Here is a 23,294-nt window from a genome sequence, read left to right on the forward strand (position 1 = left end):
TTTTTCTTCATTTAATTGTTTTTTTTTCAGTGACCCATAATTCATTGTTTATGCACCACACCCAGTGCTCCATGCAATATGTACCCTCCTTAATACCCTCCACTGGGCTTACTCAGCTCCCCAACCCCCTCCCCTCCAAAACCCTCAGTTTGTTTCTCAGAGTCCACAGTCTCTCATGGTTTATCTCCTCCTCTAATTTCCCCCAACTCACTTCTCCTCTCCATCTCCCAATGTCCTCCGTGTTATTCCTTATGCTCCACAAGTAAGTGAAACCATATGATAATTGACTCTCTCTGCTTTTAAAAAGACATCGTATCATGCATCTTTCCCAACCAAAACAGTAAGAAACTAGAAATCAATCACAAAAAAAATAAAGTTTTGGAAAGAAAACAAACACATGAAAGCTAAATAAGATGTTACTAAACAATAAATGGGTCAACGAAGAAATCAAAGAGTAAATAAAAAAGATACCTGGAGGCAAATGAAAATGAAAACACAGTAGCCCAAAATCTTTGGATGCAGCAAAAGTTGTTCTAGAGGGAAAGATTATAGCAATACAAGCCTATTTCAAGAATAAAGAAAAATCTCAAATAACCTAACCTTACACCTAAAGGACCTAGAAAAAGAATAGCAAACAAATCCCCAAGTCAGTTGAAAAAAGGAAATAAATGAAATAGAGATTAAAAGTGTCTTTTGACTATTTAAGAGCAGAAGTAAAGGGCACAGAGAACAAAACAACAACAACAACAACAACAACAATATAACTGATCAATGAAACCGGTAGCTGGTTCTTTGAAAAGATCAACAAATTTTTTTTTTCTTTAGCCAGACTGATAAAAGAAAGACTCAAATAAATAAAATCAGAAATGAAAGAGGAGAAATATCAACCAACAAAGGATTAAGTCATTAAGTTATAAAAAATTATATGCCAAAAAAATGGACAACCTAGAAGAAATGAATAAATTTCTAGAAATATATAATCCCCCAAAACTGAATCTGGAAGAAACAGAAAATTTGAACATAAAAATTACTAGCAATGAAATTGAATTAGTAGTTAAAAAACTCCCAACAAAGAAAAGTCCAGGACCAGACAGCTTCACAGGTAAATTCTACCAAACACTTAAATAAGTTAAAACCTACTCTTATCAAACTATTCCAAAAAATAAAAGAGGAAGGAAAGCTTCCAAATTTATTCTATGAGGCCAGCATTACCCTGATGCCAAAACCAGATAATGGTACTACAAAAAAAACTACAGGCAATATCTCTGAGAAACATAGATACAAATATCCTCAATAAAATATTAGCAAATTGTTTTCAACAACACTTTTAAAAAATGATTCACCATAACCAAGTGGGGTTTATTCCAGAAATACAAGTGTGGTTCAATATTTGCAAATCAATCAAGATGATATATCACATTAACAAGAGAAAGGATAAAAACCATATACTCATTTTAATAGACGCAGAAAAAGCATTTGACAAAGTACAACAACCATACACGATAAAAATGCTCAACAAATAAGTCTGGAGGGAACATACCTCAACATAATAAAGTCCATAAGTGAAAAACCAACAGCAAATATCATAGTCAATGGCCAAAAGATGAGAGCTTTTCTTTTTTTTTTTCTAAAGATTTCTTTTATTTATTTGACAGACAGAGATCACAAGTAGGCAGAGAGACAGGTAGAGAAAGAGGAGGAAGCAGGCTCCCTGTTCAGCAGGAAGCCTGATGTGAGGCTCGATCCCAGGACCCTGGGATCATGACCTGAGCCAAAGGCAGAGATTTTAATCCACTGAGCCACCCAGGCGCCCCGAGAGCTTTTCTTGTAAGATCAGGAACAACACAAGGATGTCCACTCTCATTGTTTTCATGCAACATAGTGCTGAAAGTTCTAGCCACCACAACCATACAAGAAAAAGAAAGAAAAGGCATCCACATTGGTAAGGAAGAAGTAAAACTTTCACTACTTGCAGATGATATGATATTATATATAGAAACCCCTAAAGACTCCAACAAAAAACTACTAGAACAAATAGATGAATTCAGCAAAGTCACAGGGTACAAAGTTAATATACAGAAATATGTGCATTTCTAAAACACTAATAATGAAGGAGGAGAAAGAGAAATTAAAAAAAAAATCCCATTTACAATTGCACCAAAAAGAATAAAAAACTTAGAAATAAACTTAACAAAGGAAGTGAAAGACCTGAACAACTAAAACTATAAAACACTGATGAAAGAAACTGAACATGAAACAACATGTGGAAAGCTATTCCATGCTCAAGGCTTGGAAGAATTAATATTGTTTAAATGTCCATAGTACTCAAAGCCATCTACAGATTCAAAGCAATCCCTATCAAAATATAAATAGCATTTTTCAAGAACTAGAACAAATAATCCTAAAATTTGTATGAAGCCACAAAGATTTCAAATAGCCAAAGCAGTCTTGAAAAAGAACAAAACTGGAGGTATCATAATTTCAGATTTCAAGATATACTACACAGTTATAATAAAGGAAAACGGTATGGTACTGGCACCAAAACAGACACATAGATTAACAGAACAGAATAAACCCATGTTTATCAGGTAAATTAGTCTATGACAAAGGAGATAAGAATATGCAACGGAAAAAAGACAATCTCTTCAACAAATGGTGCTGGGAAAACTAGAGAGCTACATGCAAAAGAATGAAACTAACTAGACCACATTCTTACACCACACACACAAAAAAACTGAAAATAGATTAAAGGCCTAAATGTGAGACCTAAAACTATAAAAATCCTAGGGGGGGGGGAAAACATAGGCAGTAATTTCTTGGACATCAGTCATAGAAACAGTTTTCTAGATATGTCTCTTTTGGCAAGGGATACAAAAGTAAAATGAAACTGCTGGGACAACACCAAAATAAAAAGCTTTTGCACAGAGAAGGAAACAGTCAACAAAACTAAAAGACCACCTACTGAATGGGAGATGGTATTTATAAATGATATATCCAATAAATGGTTAACATCCAAAATAGATAATTTATAGAATTCAATACCAAAAAACTAAACAATCCAATTTAAAAATGGGGAGAGAATCTCAATAGACATTTTTCTAAAGACATACAGATGGCCAAAAGACACATGAAAAGATGCTCAACATCACTCATCATCAGGGAAATGCAAATTAAAACCACAATAAGCTATCACCTTACACCTGTCAGAATGACTGAAATTAAAAAAAAAAAGAAAGAAATAACAAGTATTTGAGAGGATATAGAGCAAAAGGACCCCTTGTGCACTGTTGGGGAAATGCAAGCTGGTACAGCTAGTGAGGAAAACAATATGAAGGTTCCTCAAAAAATTAAGAATGTAGGGCACATGTTGTGACAAGCACTGGGTGTTATATGCAACTAATGAATCACTGAACACTACATCAAACTTATGATATACTATATGCTGGACAATTGAACATAGAGAGATATGAGATATAAGACATAAAAAATTTAGAATGGAATTACCATATAATTCATTTATATGGGCATTTACTCAAAGAAAACAAAAACATTAATTTGAAAAGATACATGCATTGTATCTTTCCATTTACCCAAAGAAAATAAAAACACTAATTTGAAAAGATACATGCATTGTGTTCATTTCATCATAAGGAAGCAACCTAAGGGTCCATCAACAGATGAATAAATATCTGATATATATGTATATAATAAAATGCTACCAGCCATAAAAAAGAATGAAATCTTGCCACTTATAACAATAGAGATGGATCTAGAGGATATAATGCTAAGTGAAATAAGTCAGAGAAAGACAAATACCACATGATTTAAGAAACAAAACATTCTTTTAAATTTGTTCTCATGATTCTTATTATTTTTTTAACCTACTTACCATTACAACTAGATATGTAAATACAACATATTCCATGATAAGTTTTTAATTTGAACTTTTTTCATACATATACCTTTCTTTTTTTTTAAGTATATATATAGATATAAGCTTCAAGGTAGTCCTTTTTTCCTATTCAATACTACTCCTATATATAAACCAGCTTTAATTTCCCTATATCTCTGGAAAGTTGAGTTCTTTAACAAAGATAACAAGATACACTGAGAAAGAACTGAAATAACCTTTGTGCCCACAACAAGGGTTTATAACCACCTTCCCATCTTATTCTTCTGTCAGTGTTTCTATGTATTTGTTTTTGCACTATATAAATCTTATTCTCGGGGTTCATTTTGGCTGAGTTTTTCTTTCTTTTCTTTTTTTTTCCCTTTTTTTTTTTTTTTTTTACTTTTGTTGGTCTTTTTGTTTGTTCATTTTTGTATGTACCTTATAAATGTACCTTATAAATCTTACTTCTGGGGCTAATTTTGGCTGTTTTTTTTTTCTTTTCTCTTTTTCTCTCTCTTTTTTTCTTCTTTTTCTTTTTGGTGGTGACTTCAATTGCTCTGAAGCTTTCTAAGGTGCACCTTGACTGTACTGTGGTTGATATATTCAGCTATACATCCCCTCAACCAACTCTCACCAAAATGACTAGGAGGAGGAACACCCAATAGAGGAAAAATTCAGAGAATGTGACCTCTGCCACAGAACTACTGGATATGGACATAAACAATGTGTCAGAAATGGAATTCAGGGTAACAATTATCCAGGCAATGGCTAGGTTGGAGAAGACTGTTAGTGGCAACATAGAATCTCCAAGGGCAGAAGTGAGGGCTGATCTCTAGTACTTAAATATGCTATCAATGAGATCCAATCTAATCTAAGTACTCTAACAGCTAGGGTAAATGGGGCAGAAGATCAAATTAGTGATCTAGAAGACAAGCTGATAGAAAAGGAGGATCAGGAGGATGCCAAGAACAAACATCTTAGATGCCACGAAAACATAATTAGGGAAAAAATGACACCATGAAATGTTCCAATGTCAAAATTACTGGGATCCCTGAGGAGGTGGAGAAAGAGAGAAGACTAGAAGATATAGTTGAACAAATTCTGGATAAAAATTTCCCTAATCTGGGGAATGGAACAAGTGTTCATGTCCTAGAGGCAGAGAGGATACTGCCAACATCAACAAGTCTAGAAATACCTCCAGACTTAATTGTGAAATACACAAATCATAAATTCAGAGAGGAGGTGTTAAGGGCAGTTGCGGGAAGAGATTCCTTATGTACAGAGGAAGGACCATCTGACTAAACATCAGATCTGTCCACAGAAACCTGGCAAGCAAAAAAGGGCTGGCAAGACATATTCAGGGCACTAAATGAGAACAACATGCAGCAAAGGCTGACATTCAGAATGGATGGAGAAATAAAGAGCTTCTAAGACCGGCAAGGTTTAAAAGATAATGTGACTGGCACTACAAGAAAGATTATGTAGCTGGCACTACAAGAAATATTAAGGGGGTTCTGTAAAAGAAGAAAGAACCCAAGAGTGACATAGAACAGAAATTTACAGAGACAATCTATAGAAACAAGGACTTCATAAGCAACATGATGTCAATGAAAACGTATCTTTCAATAATCACTCTCAATGTTAACAGCCTAAATGCTCCTATAAAACGGCACAGGGTTGCAGACTGTATAAAACGACAGGACCCATCCATATGCTATCTTCAAGAGACACATTTGGAACCTAGTTACATCCAGACTGAAAGTGAAGGGATGGAGAACCATCTTTCACGCCAATGGGCCTGAAAAGAAAGCTGAGGTAGCGATTCTCATAACAGATAAATTAGATTTTAAGCTGAAGACTGTAGTCAGAGATACAGAAGGACACTACATCATTTTTAAAGGGTCTATCCATCAAGAAGATCTAACAATTGTCAATATTTATGCCCCCAACATGGGAGCAGCGAACTACATAAGCCAACTGTTAATCAAAACAAAAAGTCATATTAATATGAATACATTAATTGTACGGGATCTTAACACACCACTCTCAGCAATAGACAGATCATCAAGCAGAAAATCAACAAAGAAACAAGAGCTTTCAATGACACATTGGACCAGATAGACCTCATAGACATATATAGAACATTTCACCCGAGAACAATACTCGTTATTCTCAAGCGCACATAGAGCTTTCTCCAGAAAACTGGAGTCCACATACTGAGTCACAAATCAGGGCTCAACCAATACCAAAAGACAGATTATTCCCTGCTTATTCTCAGACCAAAATGTTTTGAAACTGAAACTTAACCACAAGAAAAAGTTTGGAAGGAATGCAAACACTTGGAAGCTAAAGACCATCATGCTCAAGAATGTTTGGACCAACTAGGTAGTCAAAGAAGAATTTAAACAATTCATGGAAACCAATGAGAATGAAGACACATCAAAACCTATGGGATACGGCAAAGGCGGTCCAAAGGGGGAAATACATAGCCATTCCAGCCTCACTCTAAAAAAATAGAAAAATCCTGAATATACCAACTCTCTTTACACCTTAAAGAACTGGAGAATCAACAACAAATTAAGCCTACCCCATGATAAGAAGGGAAATAATTAAGATTAGAGCAGAGATCAATGAGTTAGAAACTAGAGATACAGTAGAACACATCAACAAAACTAGAAGCTGGTTCTTTGAAGGAATTAACAAGATCGATAAACCCCTGGCCAAAATAATCGAAAAGAAAAATTAATAAATTATAAAATTATTATAAAATTATGAATGAAAAGGGACAGAACACGACTAACACTAAGGAAATAGAAACAATCATCAGAAATTATTATCAACAGTAATATGCCAATAAGTTAAGAAACCTAGACAAAATGGATGCATTCCTAGAAACCTATAAACTTCCAAGACTGAAACAGGAAGGAAATGACAATCTGAATAGTGAGTATCTAGTAATGAGATTGAAGCAGTGATCAAAAACATCTCAAAAAACAAGAGTCTAGGACCTGACGGATTCCCTGGGAAATTCTACCAAACATTCAAAGAAGAAATAATACCTATTCTCCTGAAGCTGTTTCAAAAAATAGAAACAGAAGGAAACTTCCAGACTCTTTCTATGAAGCCAGCATTTCCTTGATCCCTAAACCAGGGAAAGACTCGATCAAAAAGGAGAATTTCAGACCAATACCCCTGATGAATATAGATCCCAAGATCCTCAATAAGATCCTAGCTAACAGGATCCAACAGTACATTAAAAAGATTATCCACTATGACCAGGTGGGATTTATCCCTGGGATGCAAGTATGGTTCAACATTCGCAAATCAATGTGATAGAACAAATCAATAAGAGAAGAGAAAAGAACCACATGGTCCTCTCAACTGATGCAGAGAAAGCACTTGACAAGATACAGCATGGTTCCTGATTAAAACTGTTCAGAGTATAGGGACAGAGGGAACATTCCTCAACTTCATAAAATCTACCCATGAAGAACCCATGGCAAATATCATTATCAATGGGGGAAAACTGACAGCCTTCCCATTGAGATCAGGAACATGACAAGGATACCCACTCGCTCTATTGTTGTTCAACATAGTACTGAAGTCCTAGCAACAGCAATCAGACAACAAAAAGAAATAAAAGGTATTCAAATTGGCAAAGAAGAAGTCAAACTCTCTCTCTTCGCAGATGACATGATACTTTATATGGAAAACCCAAAAAGACTCCACACCCAAACTACCAGAACTCATACAGCAATTCAGTAATGTTGCAGGATACAAAATCAATGCACAGAAATCAGTTGCTTTCTTATACACTCACAATGAAAATATAGAAAGGGAAATTAGACAATCTATTGTATTTACTATAGCACGAAGAACCATAAGATACCTTGGTATAAACCTAACCAAAGAGGTAAAGGATCTGTCCTTGAGGAACTATAGAACAGTCATGAAAGAAATTGAAGAAGACACAAAAAGATAGAAAAGCATTCCATGCTCATGGATCGGAAAAATAAACGTTGTTAAAATGTCTATACTGCCCGGAGCAATCTATACTTTCAATGCCATCCCGATCAAAATTCCACAAGCATTTTTCAGAGTGCTGGAACAAATAATACTAAAATTTGTATGGAACCAGAAAAGATCCCGAATTGCCAAGGAAATGTTGAACAAGAAAAAACTGAGGACATCACATTATCTGATTTCAAGCTATATTATAAAGCTATGATCACTAAGACAGCATGGTACTGGCACAAAAACAGAGACATAGACCAGTGGAACAGAATAGAGAGCCCAGGTATGGATCCTCCACTCTATGGTCAACTAATCTTTGACAAAGCAGGAAAAAATATCCAGTAGAAAAAAGACAGTCTCTTCAATAAATGGTGCTGGTAAAATTGGACAGCAATAAATGGTGCTGGTAAAATTGGACAGCTATGTATAGAAGAATGAAACTTGACCATTCTCTTACACCATACACAAAGATAAACTCGAAATGGATAAAAGACTTCAATGTGAGGCAGTAATCTATCAAAATCCTAGAGGAGAACATAGGCAGTAACCTCTTTGACACTGTTGGTGGGAATGCAAGCTGGTTCAACCACTCTGGAAAACAACATGGAGGTTCCTCAAAATGTTGAAAATAGAACTACCCTATGACCAGCAATTGCACTGCTGGGTATTTACCCTAAAGATACAATCGTAGTGATCCGAAGGGGCACGTGCACCCAAATGTTTATAGCAGCAATGTCTACAATAGCCAAACTATGGAAAGAACCTAGATGTCCATCAACAGACGAATGGATAAAGAAGATATGGTATATATACACAATGGAATACTATGCAGCCATCAAAAGAAATGAAATCTTGCCATTTGCGACGACGTGGATGGAACTAGAGGGTATCATGCTTAGTGAAATAAGTCAATCGGAGAAAGACAACTATCATATGATCTCCCTGATATGAGGGAGAGGAGATGCAACATGGGGGGTTAAGGGGGTAGGAGAAGAGTAAATGAAACAAGATGGGATTGGGAGGGAGACAAACCATAAGTGACTCTCAATCTCACAAAACATACTGAGGGTTGATGGGGGGAGGGGTGTTGGGGGGGGAAGAAAAGTGGGATTTATTCCAGATGTGCAAAAATGGTTTAATATCCAGAAATCAATCATCATGCTAAGTAAGTTAACAGAATGAAGGATAAAAATCATATGAACATCTCAATAGATGAAGAAGAGTATTAGAGAGAATTCAACAGCCATTCATGATAAAAACTTAACAAAGTGGGTATAAAGGAACCATACCTCAATATAATAAAGACTATATATGACAAACACACAGCTAACGTCATACTTAATGGTAAAGAGCTGAAAGCTCTTCCTCTGAGGTCAAGACAAAGATGTCTACTCTTGCCATTTGTACTGTAAGTCCTGGCCACAATAATCAGACAAGAAAATGAAAGAAATATTTAAATTGGTAAAGAAGTAAAATTGTCATTATTTGCAGATGACATGATACTATAGAAAGAAAACCTTAAGGACTTCACCAAAAAACTGTAAGAACAAAGAATGAATCAGTTAAGCTGCAGGGTACAAAATATACAGAAATATGTTCTGTCTCTCTACACTAATAATGAACTAGTAGAAAGAGAAATTAAGAAAGCAATCCCATTTACAATTGTACCAAAAAGAATAAAATACCTAATAGTAAATTTAATCATGGACATAAAAGACCTGTACTCTGAAAACTAGAAGACACTGATAAAAGAAACTGAAGATGACACATATAAATGGAAAGATATTCCAGGCTCATGGATTGGAAAAACTAATATTGTTACCTTAATATATAACTCATACTACTCAAAGCAATCTAAAGATTCAAAGCAATCTATAAAAATATCAAAAGCATTTTTCACAGAAAGAGAATAATCCTAAAATTTGTATGGAACCATGAAAAACCCCAAATAGGCAAAGCAATCTTGAGAAAGAAGAACAAAGCTGGAGGTATCATACTCCCAGATTTCAAACTATTCTACAAAGCTAAAGTAGTCAAAATAGTATGGTACTATCACAAAAATAGGTATATAGATCAACATAATGCCTAGATAAACCCACACTTCTATGGCCAATTAATCTATGACAAGGGAGGCAAGAATATACAATGGGGGGAAAAGACAGTTTCCTTAATAAATGCTGCTGGGAAAAGTTGAGAGCTATATGCAAAAGAATGAAACTGGATCACTTTCTTACATCATACAAAAATAAACTTAAAATGGATTATAAAACTAAATGTAAGACCTGAAACCATAAAACTCCTTGAAGAAACATAGGCAGTAGACTCTTGGACATCAGTCTTGGCAATATTTTTTTTTGTTTGTCTCCTCTGGCAAGAAAAACAAAAGCAAAACCAAACAACTGAAACTACATCAAACTAAAAGGCTTTTGCAAAGAAAAGGAAACCATCAACAAAATGAAAAGGCAACCTACTGAATGAGAGGACATATTTGCAAATAATATATCCAATAAGGGGCTAATATCCAAACTATACAATGAACTTACACAACTCAACCCCAAAAACAAACCAATCTGATTAAAAAATGGGCAGAGGATCTATATAGACACTTTTCCAAAGAAGACATACAGATGGCCAAAAGACACATGAAAAGATGCTCAACATCACTAACCTTCAGGGAAATAGAAATCAAAACCATAATGAAATTATCACTGTTACTGGTGGTAGAGTCTGCATTGTGTGAATGGAGGTTTTGGTTCTTGGATTCCCCATGAAAGATTTAAGTGAGGATCCATGCTCAAAAAAAGACAGCTAGAGGAAGGTAGCAAGTATAAAGCAGTTTATTATGGACACTACACTGTCAAGAAGGGAGAGTGGGAGGCCCAGAGGTGGCAATTGCACTGGGGCTAGGGCTGTTTTTCCTTTTAATATTTGCAGAAGTTATGGGTCATGACCATCTTCCCCCCTTGGAGGGTAGAAGTGTTGAAACCACAATGTAAATATACTATAATGAAGCTATAGGTTACGCTGGGCAGAGGTTGAAGAGGAAAGCACATGCTCTATACCTGGGGCTCTTGTTCTGTCAGCCCTGGGGTGTTGCAAGCCATGAGGTCAGGACGGTAAAAGCCACAAAGTCAGGGTGTTGTGCTGTCAGCATTCCAACATGTCACCTATTTATTACCGCCTTTGCCTCCAGCTGAAGTCTAACTAATTGCCTACTCTATGATCACCTCACAAAAGTTAGAATGGTTAGTATCAAAAGAGAAGAAATAACAAGTTGGTGTGCATGTGGTAAAAAGGGAACCCTCATGCACTGTTGGTGGAAATGTAAATTGAGGCAGCCACTTTGGAAGTTTGTACTTATTAATCCCATTCATCTATTTTGCTCATAGGTGGGGGGCCACCTTCACCCCCACCCCTCCAGCAATCTCGGGTTTCTACTCTATATTTAAGAGTGGAAATGATATACGTCACTTCTAGTTCTGTTCTCCAAAATAAATCTCCCACTGTATGATCTGCTTTATTTCTCCCATCTGCTTGTTGGTTCCTTATAACCAGCATGACTTAAAAGCTCATATATTGTATATCCCAAAGCCTCTATCTGCCTGGGCCTTTAGGATGGTATGGAGTAGAGGCCCCAATTCCACCACCAGACAGAAAAACTCAGACTGGGATTTTATTTATTAAACCAAAAACATTAGAGGGTTTTATCCATCAGAGTATGTCCAGTTTGATGCATTAATTTGCCTTATGTAAGTTCAACCACAGAATCATCTACATAAAACAATGCAAAAAATGTTTTTAATTTAAATCTTGTCACTGTCTATAGGATACGAGCCAGCACTCAAATTATAGTCTCAATATATTCTCATTTTGATACATAAATTATGATACCTCTGATTACATTTTATATAAATTAAATTTTCTACGACCTTAACTAGAACATCCCATTTAAGGCAAAACTAATCAATGGGATAAAAATCAGATGAGTAGAAGAAAAGACACTTCAAATTAATACAGAGTAGAGTATTTTTTTTTTAATTTATTTGACAGACAGACCACAAGCAGGCAGAGAGGTAGGCAGAGAGAGACAGGAAGAGGCAGGCTCCCCACTGAGCAGAGAGCCTGACTCGGGACTCGATCCCAGGACCCTGAAACCACGACCTGAGCTGAAGGGAGGCCTCAACCACTGAGCCACCCAGGCGCCCCCAGAATAGAGTATTAACCAGAAAATGTAACTCATTGTTCTGCCTTGATCAAAGAACACTATTAACTCATCCTGCTCCAGGAAATAATTTCTCTCACTTTTCTCAGAAGTGTTCTTAAAAACGATATTGCTGTGAAACCCTAGATGTACAATTTACATCAATTTCAACTTCCTTCATTATTCTGCTCAGTGATTAATAGTCTTAAGAGTAAGTAGTACACTATTTTGTCAAATTGGGGTTAATTCCTTCACCATCTGAGTGGCTCAGTAGGAAGAGGGTCTTTACATCATGACCAAAGGCATTTATTTTATAAAATTTACTTAATTTATAAAGAATAAATTAGAGTTATTGACATATAGAGATTACTTCAGGAGAGTTTAAAATGTCTTTTACATTTACTGTAAAGTGAATGACAATCATATAACATTGAATCTAGTTATAAATTAAATACTTACATTAAAGTACAAGTAAAAGGGTACAGAGAATAATGAAGAGGCAGTAGAGGAATACTATTTCTTAGCAAAAATGTGTTTTAGGAAATTATAATCTTTAATTCTTCATATTTTGGGATAAATGTCTAGATTGTGTTAATCAAAGTCTAACTTGAGGGGCGCCTGGGTGGCTCAGTGGGTTAAGCCGCTGCCTTCGGCTCAGGTCATGATCCCAAGTCCTGGGTTCAAGCCCCGCATCGGGCTTTCTGCTCTGCAGGGAGCCTGCTTCCTCCTCTCTCTCTGCCTGCCTCTCTGCCTGCTTGTGATTTCTCTCTGTCAAGTAAATAATTAAAATCTTTAAAAAAAAAAAAAGTCTAACTTGAAATATGAATTTTACTTTAGAAAACAAATGAGGCAAAAATAAATTTTCTCCTACTACTATCATAGAAGAACTTCTTTAAGCTCTGAATTTTCTGTCCCTTTCTTACAAAATATCCCCACAGGGACCCTGAGATGGACAGTCACACCCTTGCAATCCAGTACTTCATTTGATATACTCCACTGGCTTCTTTAAGTCCTTTAGATTCGATTGTTCCAAAATAATCTATTCTTTTGTGAAGTTCCCCTCTAGTACTAAATAGAAACTACTACCATTTTTTTAAAATTTTTTATTTTTTCAGCTTAACAGTATTCATTATTTTTGCACCACACCCAGTGCTCCATGCAATCCATGCCCTCTACAATACCCACCACCTGGATCCCCCAACCTCCCACCCCCCACCCCTTCAAAACCCTCAGATTGTTTTTCAGAGTCCATAGTCTCTCATGGTTCGCCTCCCCTTCCAAAACTACTACCATTTTTAAAGTGCTTATTTAAATTACAGTTAGTTAACATACACTGTAATATTAGTTTCAGGTGTACCATTTAGTGACTCAATACTTCCATGTAACATCTGGCACTCATCACAAGTCCCCTCCTTAATCCCTATCACCTATTTAACCCATTCCCCACTGACCTCCCCTCTGGTAGCCATCAGTTTGTTCTCTATAGTTAAGAGTCTGTTTCTTGGTTTTCCTCTCTTTTTTCCCCCCAGGTTCATTTGTTTCTTAAATTCCACATATAAATGAAACCATACGATGTTTGTCTATCTCTGACTTATTTCACTTAGCCTAATACTCTCTAGTTTCATCTATGTTGTAATTATGTTTTCCTGTAATATAGCTCAAAAGCGCCTGCTCTACATTCGAGTTCATACTTAATTAAGGTAAACGGGCAGAGTGTCTGTTTCTGTTGGTGCTACCGTGTCAAAGAGTGAAAAGCCACCACCCGTGGAGACCAGACATGGTCTTTGTGGTGAAAAGCGTGTTGGCCACCATGAGAGACAGAAGTTCCCTATGGATTGGGATGTTTTAGGAACTTCTGTCTCTCATGGTGGCCAACACGCCTTTCACCACAAAGACCATGTCTGGTCTCCACGGGTGGTGGCTTTTCACTCTTTGACACGGTAGCACCAACAGAAGCAGACACTCTGCCCGTTTACCTTAATTAAGAATGAACTTGAATGTGGAGGAGGCACTTTTGAGCTATTACAGGAAAACATAATTACAAGGAGGACCTGGCTCTGGTTTGAATCAGCCTGAAATTGTAGGTAAATCCTTTGACCCTTCACCCTAGATGTAAAGCTACAACACCAAAGGAAGACATCATCTCCTGATGCCAGCTCATCAGATTTAAAGAAAAATAAGGAATTCCATGTGTTTTAACAAATTTTCTAACACTGTAGAATTAGATCACAAAACTTGACTTTTAATGGGCTCTCCAGTCCACCATCCCATAATTGTATTTACTCTTTTCCTTTCCTTTTTTTATTTTTTGAAGGTTTATTCATTTATTTGACAGAGAGAGACACACAGTGAGAGAGGAAACACAAGCAGACGGCGTGGAGGAGGGAAAAGCAGGCCTCCCACCAAGGAGGGAGCCCAATGCGGGGCTCGATCCCAGGATTCCGGGATCACGATCCAAGTAAAAGGCAGATGCTTAACAACTGAGCCACACAGGCACCCCACTATTTTCCTTTTTTGATGGAAATACTGAATCTGGCCTATTTGGGCTGTCACTTAATTTTATATTTCTATCAAGGAATGACAAGTTCTAGGTCTTTAGATATTTCTACCTAAAAATGAAAAAGAATATCAGACTTTTTTTTTACATATAGAAGTTGTTCTTCCAAGATGGAAGATAGGTAAAAATAGGCATTTTAACATTTTTGATAGTAATAGTGATGATATAACAAAAGATCATGATTTCCAGAGTTGTTATATTTTTTTCTTAATCTGATTTATTTTATTTTTGACTTGGTCTATATAACTCACCATCACTTTATTCCATCTAATTCTATTATGGTATTTTAAATTTTTTTATATTTTAAAAATTGAGGAGACATGGCTCTACAGGGAGAGTATGAAAACATATATATAAACCATCTTGAGTTTAAAAATCCCTCCAAGAGGGGTGCCAGGGTGGCTTAGTTGATTAAGTGTCTGACTCTTGATTTTGGCTCAGGTCCTGATTTCAGCATTGTAAGAACAAGCCCTGCCTAGGGCTCTGTTCTGGGTGTGGAACCTGCTTAAGATTCTCTCTCTCCCTTTCCCTATGTCCTTCTCCCCATTCTCTCTCTCCCTCTCAAAAAAAAAAAAAAAAATCCCTCTAAGATATACATTTCCTAGGCATTTATAATTTTGAATCTAAATAACTGACATCTTATTCTTTAGGGTAAAAGTAGGTAGTATTAGGAGGAGGAAGAAACTCACATCTGCAGCTCAAATTCTGGAATAGTAGGAAGACTTCATCTTCAGTAATAAGGGTCATATACAAGAAAATCAATCATTCAGTCAGTCATCCAATATTTAATAAGTTCTTTCTATACTTACAGTACCATGATAGCAATAGAGGAAGTTATTTGAGGATATAGAAAAAATCAATTTATTAACTAGAAAATATCAAAAGAAAAAGAAAAAACTCTAAAATCAGAAATTTTTAGGACAGAAAATCTAGATGAAAACCCAGGTAAGGGGATAAACTAGTTTCAAGAAAATGAGACATAGATAAATTATTCTTCCAAAGGGGAGACATTTGCTTGGAATGTGCTAAGCCAGAGGTATCTCTAAGAATCTACACTGGACACATTCAAGCAAAAAATATCAAAGTAAATCCCAATAAAAGTCCATCAAATGGCCAGCTGGCCTCGGATTTCCAATGAGTGTTGTAAACTTTATGGTTGATGCAATGCAATGAGCCATATCATACAAAATTACAGCAAGACCACAACTAAAGACTGGCAGTGACTTGTTTTCTGTGGAATCACAAACTGTTATTATTGCGGATCATTGCAGAAGGCCCAAGGCAATGAAAAACCTATGAAATACCAAAAATATAACCCCAGCTAGTAACTAAAAGACCATGTTTGTGAATTGTGAAATCTCAGAAATTATTTCGGAGAAAACATTTTTCAGTTTTTCACCAAAGAATGTGCTGATTTGATAAACACACACACACACACACACACACACACACACACATATAATATTGATATTAGACATTTAACACCGCAAAGTGAACATTCAGGAAACAATCAGGTTATTTACAAAGTAACTGAATAATTCGGTAATAGCATGAAACAGAAGGTTCTATTACTGTACTCTGGTAAGTAGAAATTTGCTAGCAAAAAAAAAAAAGAAGGGTGATGAAAATTATTAAATAAAGAGCAAGATTAAAAGTATCCCCTAATCTGGGGCGCCTGGGTGGCTCAGTGGGTTAAAGCCTCTGCCTTCGGCTCAGGTCATGATCCCAGGGTCCTGGGATCGAGCCCCACATCAGGCTCTCTGCTCCGTGGGGAACCTGCTTCCTCCTCTCTCTCTGCCTGCCTCTGCCTACTTGTGATTTCTGTCTGTCAAATAAATAAATAGAATTTTTTAAAAAGTATCCCCTAATCTGTCTGTATGTAGAAAAGAGTTTCTGATTGTTTCTTCTTTCCTTAACTGTGGCTGGTACAGATATAGACATGATAACTGCCTTCTAGAATTCATTATAGATTCCCTTACCCATTCTTAGATATTACAGTGGTATGTGACCTTTCAAAGCCCAACTCTTTCCAACAAAATCTTATTCCTTAGTTTTTGATTTTTCTCCTTAGGGAGACATTAATTTAAATTAAATTTTTCTCCTAAGTGGGCAATAATGAAAAAATACTGTGAAATACTGTTAGTCTTTTAGGTATTCGTTCTTAGTCCATCAGCCATTCTTTAGTACATTTATTGAATAAATGCCCTACTCCAGGCACTGTGATGAGTAGTTGGAGATACAGTGGTAAATAAGATCCTTTCCCTGTCCTCAACAAGTCCTAATCCATCCAAACAGCAAAAGAGATAAGCAACCAGCCACGATAGAGGACGAGTGCTTAGAAACACAGAAGAGGTATCCAACTCAGCCAAGGCAGAGATAAGAATCAGAAGAGGATTCCTGAAGGCTGTAACTTCAGACTGAGTTCTGAATAACAAGTCAAAGTTAGACAAAGATAGCATGTATAAAAGCTCCCAGAAAAAGACATGGGGCACAGGGAAGGAAATGCAATACTTTAGCATAACTTAAGCTTAGTGTGAAGCAAGAAAGTGTAAGGGGTGGGCTGAGGTCTTATGTAAAAGCAAGAAACTGAAGAGCTTTTTTATTTTATTTTATTTTATTTATTTATTTGAGAGAGGAAAGAGCATGAGAGGGAAGAAGGTCAGAGGGAGAAGGAGACTCCCTGCAGAGCTGAGAGCCTGATCCTGATTGAGCTGGGAGACTCAATCCTGGGACTCCGGAATCATGACCTGAGCCAAAGGCAGTGGCTTAACCAACTGAGCCACCCAGGCACCCCTGAAGGGCTTTCTATATAACATTGAGAGTTTAACTTTTATCCTGAAGGTATTAGAGCCATAGATTTTAGGCAAAGACTGAAAATATATTATTGGTGTTTCAGAAAATTTATTTTGGTCATGGTATAGAAAACAGATTGGAGAGAAAGTAAAGATGTTCTTATATTAGCCCAGGTGAGATAATACTGGCCTCAAATAAGTATAACAGTGGTAGTGGTGGGGTGTTGGATGAAAGTAAGATTTGAGGGCTGTGGGACTGATAGGAATCGATAGGACTACAGTGAGATGAAAGAGGAAAAGGACAGATAGGTGATAAGGATGATATCCAGATTTCTAGCTTAAGCAAACAGAAACAGAACAAAGAGCAGTTGAGAATTTGAGGTAATTTTGGAACTTCCAGGTAGAGATTTCCATTGTAAGTACAATATTCTACCCTGAAGTGCAGGAGGAAAACCCATATTAAAATCCAAATGAGTAAATGAAGCCATGGAAATGGAAGAGATCCAGAGAGACCCTGGAGAATGAAAAAAGGAGATGGACAAGGACAGAACCTTGAAAACAACATTTAAAATATGGTAGAGGAAGAGCAGTACATAAAAGCAATTGTGAAGAGGAGTGCCTGGGTGGCTCAGTCGTTAAGCATCTACCTCCCGCTCAAGGCATGATCCCAGTGTCCTGGAATGGAGCCCCACATCAGGCTCCATGGGGAGCCTCCTTCTCCCTCTCCCCCACTCCCCCTGTTTGTGTTCCCTCTCTCGCTGTGTCTCTCTCTGTCAAATAAATAAATAAACCTAAAAAAAATAAAAGCAATTGAGAAGAAAACCAGACAATACAGTACCATGCAAGTGGTAGGTAGGTAGAGCTTTTGAAAGAGGAGAAAACAGTCAGTGGCATCAACTAACAACGGTAGCAGAGAAGTGACTGAAAGTGTTCATTCCAGCTAACCAGCAAGCACTCACTGATTAACCAGAATGAAGTCATTGGTAACCTTTATGAGATAAGTTTCCACAAAGCTTTGGGGGCAAAAACCCATATTGCAGTAGGTTGAGAAATGAGCAGAAGGTAAAGAAATTGGGTTATTAAAGTTGACAGCTCTCAAGAAACTTGTGAAGAGGAAAAAGAAGTTTATGAGTAGCTGGATGGGAATGCGTATGGACAAAGGAGGGTTTTTGTTTCTGTTTTATGAAACAGATTTGAAAATTAAGTACCAATGAAAGGGAGTCAATGGAGAAAGAGAGTAGGTGATTAAGAGAGAAAGACACCTTAGAAAGCTATGGAAAGATCCAACAATGCTTAACTGTTATTCATTCCTCCCAAATCTTGAAGAAAGAAGATTTGGAGAGAGAAACAAATTCAGGAGCTTTCCCTTGGAGACAGGAACCACCTCAAGAGAACAGTCTGTTAGTCTGTCCTTAAAACTACCATCTGCTAACAGCATTGTGTGTTAACCTCTGCCTTATCTTTTAGAAAGGGCAAGGAATCAATTGATGGATCTCACTAATGTTCACCTGATGTCAGTTTCTATGAGAATATCCAGTCTTATGTAAATAACCACAGATGTGGTTTCCCTGATTCTATATACAGTAATATAAATAGGTACACTCCTTGCCCTCAAGAAGCTCACAATAAAAAACAGATGACAGGGACACACATCTACCACCACCACTACCACATGAGGTCACGATATTACAGTAAGAGAACATGACACTTCTTATTTTTTTTATTTTTTTTAAAAGATTTTATTTATTTATTTGACAGATAGAGATCACAAGTAGGCAGAGAGGCAGGCAGACAGAGAGAGAGAGGAGGAAGCAGGCTCCCCATGGAGCAGAGAGCCCAATGTGGGGCTCGATCCCAGGACCCTGGGATCATGACCCGAGCTGAAGGCAGAGGCTTTAACCCACTGAGCCACCCAGGCGCCCCGAGAACATGACACTTCTTAAACAGGAATTTATATTAGGTACAAGTTTGATATTTGTTATTTCTGGCTATGGATTACATGAGAGTTTTATTGGAATATTGGGTGGGGTTAGGAAAAGCATTACTGGACTTCCACAAAAACAGAGGAGGCCTGGGAAGTAAGTGGGGAGGGAGAGCTTGACAGATCTATCAATTCTGAGGAAAAAAACCTGTTGTATGTAAATGCTCAGTAAATGACAGCAATTCACTGATTATATAAAGTCCTAGATCCAGAAACTCATTAACGGAAAAACTAGGTTTTTCAACTAGGTTCAACTAAGGTTGAACAGATAAGCCTGGATGGAAGACAGAATGCATTCTGGAAATCAAAGGATTAAAGGGGTATGAAATCTTAGACTGGTAAATGTTTCCAGGAATGGAATATCAAAGAGCAATCGGGCTGATGAGACAGTTCAGGAGAATATTGCAGAGATGAGTGTTGGTACCCAAACTAGATACTATTAACTTTTGGTTTCAGAGAGAAAGCGTGGATATGGAAGTAATAATAGAATTCAGTAATAAACAGAATGTTGGCATAGCCAAGATTATAGCATTTTTCTAATGGAGGGGAAGAAATTTTATCATTTATTCTAGAAAATTCTAGGTTATTAAGATTTCAATTAAGAGCTACAAAGAGGGGATGCCTGGGTGGCTCAGTTGGTTGGAAGACTGCCTTCGGCTCAGGTCATGATCCCGGAGTCCCAGGATCGAGTCCCACATCGGGCTCCCAGCTCCATGGGGAGTCTGCTTCTCCCTCTGACCTTCTCCTCACTCACGCTCTCTCTCACTGTCTCTCTCTCAAATAAATAAATAAAATCTTAAAAAAAAAAAAAAGAGCTACAAAGAGACTCACATGAAAACATGTTTTGAAAGTATCTACTTTTTTGACTTGGCTATTCCTAAGTCTCATATAGAGCATCTTGCAATATATTCTAGCTGGCAAGAAGTATAAATGATATTGGAAAAGAAAGTTGGGGTCAGACTTTTTATGTTGAGAGAGTTTATCCAAGTCAAACGCTAGCAAGAGAAAGCACCAGGACTCCACCTTAATCTCTGATTCTAAATCTTGTAGTCACAGAATATTTTGGAAGGGGAAATAGGCAACATGCCCACAATTGGAATATTACTACTATAACCTGGCAAGAAGTAATGAGGATTTGAACAAACAGGGACAAGAAAAAAGAGAAGTTTGGATTTCAAAGAACTGTGGAAGTTGTGTTAATAGAATTTGACAACTGACTACATGGGGTAGGTAAGAAAGAAGGATACATCATAATGAATATGGGGTTTCCTCAGAAATGACTCACCACACAGTGCAACTTGGTTGTGGCATGCCAATGAGATGAATATGTGTCCATATGTCATCTAAGAGAATCAATTCATAACAACCTGCTTAAATAAAGATTATCATAACAATGAGACTACAACAAAAAGCATTGTTGAGACAGCCCTGATTATAGAAAAAGCAGAGTTAGTAAGGATCTGTGATTTTTCTTCTCTAACACTACTCCCTAGAAAAAATGCTCCAATGAGCATGCATGAATATATCTAATCAAGTGAGAGGTAGAGTTTGACTGGACTAGAGGGTTACTGGAAAGGATATATCAGCCTCATATAACTTATTAAAACTAAGAGATTAGAGAATATTAGAAATTGAAAAAGTGCTTAAGATTTAGCTCAATTATTTCCATTTAAAAAAAACTGTTTATAGACCATTTCCAACATACACAAAGTGAAAAGAACAGTATAATGAAACCCTAGGGTAACCTATTACCAATTCAATAATTACCAATTTATAGCCACTCTTGTTTTGTCTTTATCCACACCCCCAAAATGGGGAGAGGAACTGAATAGACCTTTTTCCAAAGACATACAAATAATCAACAGACATATAAGATCTCAACATCACTAATTATCAGGGAAATACAAATCAAAACCACAGTGAGATCTCACTTACACCTGTCAGAATGGCTAATATCAGAAAGACAAGGATGTGGGCAAGGATGTAGAGAGAATGCCACCAGTAGGGTGGTAGGAATTTGTTGGTAGGAATGTAAGTTAGTACAGCCTCTGTGGAAAACAGTATGGAGGTTCCTCAAAAAATTAAAAATAGAAATACCATATGATCCAGTAATTCCACAATTAGCTCTTTACCCACAGAAAACAGAAACACTAGTCTGAAAAGACATATGCACACTTATGCTCATTGCAGCATTACTTACTTGTGTCCACTGATGAATGAATGGATAAAGATGTGGTATTTAAACACAATGGAATATTACTCAGCCATAAAACAGAATGAGATCTTGCCATTTTGACATGGATGGACCTAGAAGGTATTACACTAAGTGAAATATGTCCAACAGAGAAAGACATATGTCATATGATCTCACATATATGTGAAAACTAGATAACAAAACAACTAACAAATAACACAAAAAGCAGAAACAGACTCATAAATAGAGAGAACTAGCTGCCAGAGAGGAGGAGAGTGGAAGGATTAATAAAATGGATGAAGGGCAATGGGAAATACAGGCTCCCAGTTACAGAATGAATAAGTCACAGGGATGAAAATTTTCTCTAACCTGGTATATATAGGCTTCATCAGATTCAAGTCCAATTATTTGGCAAGAATGCTTCACAGGTGATAGAGGCACACAATGGCTGGCTCTTTTTTGGTCTAGAACCTCCCTTATTTTAATTTTTTAAAATATTTTATTTATTTATTTGAGAGAGAGAGAGAGAGAGCATGCACACAAGTGAGTATGAGTAGGGGAAGAGCAGAGGGAGAAGCAGACTCCTTGGTGAGCAGGAAGTCCAACCCAAGACTTGATCCCACGACTCTGGGATCATGACCTCAGCTAAAGGCAGACACTCACCTGAGTCCCCAGGCACCCCATAAACCCTCCTTATTTTCAAAATATGGATGAAACTGAAGCCTCAGCATTGTTAAATACTTCATACAGTGATAAAATCAAGAACAAAACCCCAGCCTTTTCATTTTCTATTGTCTACTCCCTTCATTATGTCATATATTGCTAACATCTTGCTGAGTGATTATAGTACACCAATTACTCTGCTATGTGTTATATGAAATATAGTCCCACCACTCACCACTTATTACCCAAGCCATAAATCCACAAGTCATTCTAGGTTTCTTCACTTCTCTTACTTTCACTAAGTTCATTAATTTTATCTATTTAGTATCTCTCTCATTTGTTCCATCCTTTCCACCCCCACAGCTGCTATTCGGACCTTTCTCATTGCTTTCCTGAATCACTAAAATAACTGCTTGAAGCCCCCCTCCTTCACAGTTATCTTGTCTTTTTCAACCAAGATCTACCTTGTCAATAAAAGATTGTTCTAAGTTACAAGTCTAAATATATTCTTTTTTTGCTTTAACCCTTTGATAATCTCTCATTTCCAAGGTGGAGTCTATATTCATTAATGCAACCTACAGTACCCTCCATCACCAAGGCTTGTCTATCCAACCATCCTCATCTTCATTACTTCAACTCACTATATTCCAGTTTATTGAATCATTGAAGCTTTCTGAATATGCCAGCAAGGATATATAGTGATTAAAAGTAGACTCTAGAATTAGACTTGAATTTAATCTCTATATTCCCCCATTTACTATCCCATGCAACCCAGAACATACTTACCATCTCTGTGTCCCACTTATCTCACCTGTAGAATAGGAATAGTCTCATTGAATTATTGTGTGTGTGTGTGTGTGTGTGTGTGTGTGTGTGTGTGTGTGAGAAGGGGGTCTGAAATAGCACAAGTAAAAAACTAGCAAAAGAGCACTCAGTGCATAATTGGATAGTGTTGGTGTCATTATGCTGTTCATTCATTTCTGTATCCTTTAAATCTATT

Source organism: Lutra lutra, chromosome 2 (genome assembly GCF_902655055.1).
Source record: "Lutra lutra chromosome 2, mLutLut1.2, whole genome shotgun sequence".
Taxonomy (NCBI): domain Eukaryota; kingdom Metazoa; phylum Chordata; class Mammalia; order Carnivora; family Mustelidae; genus Lutra; species Lutra lutra.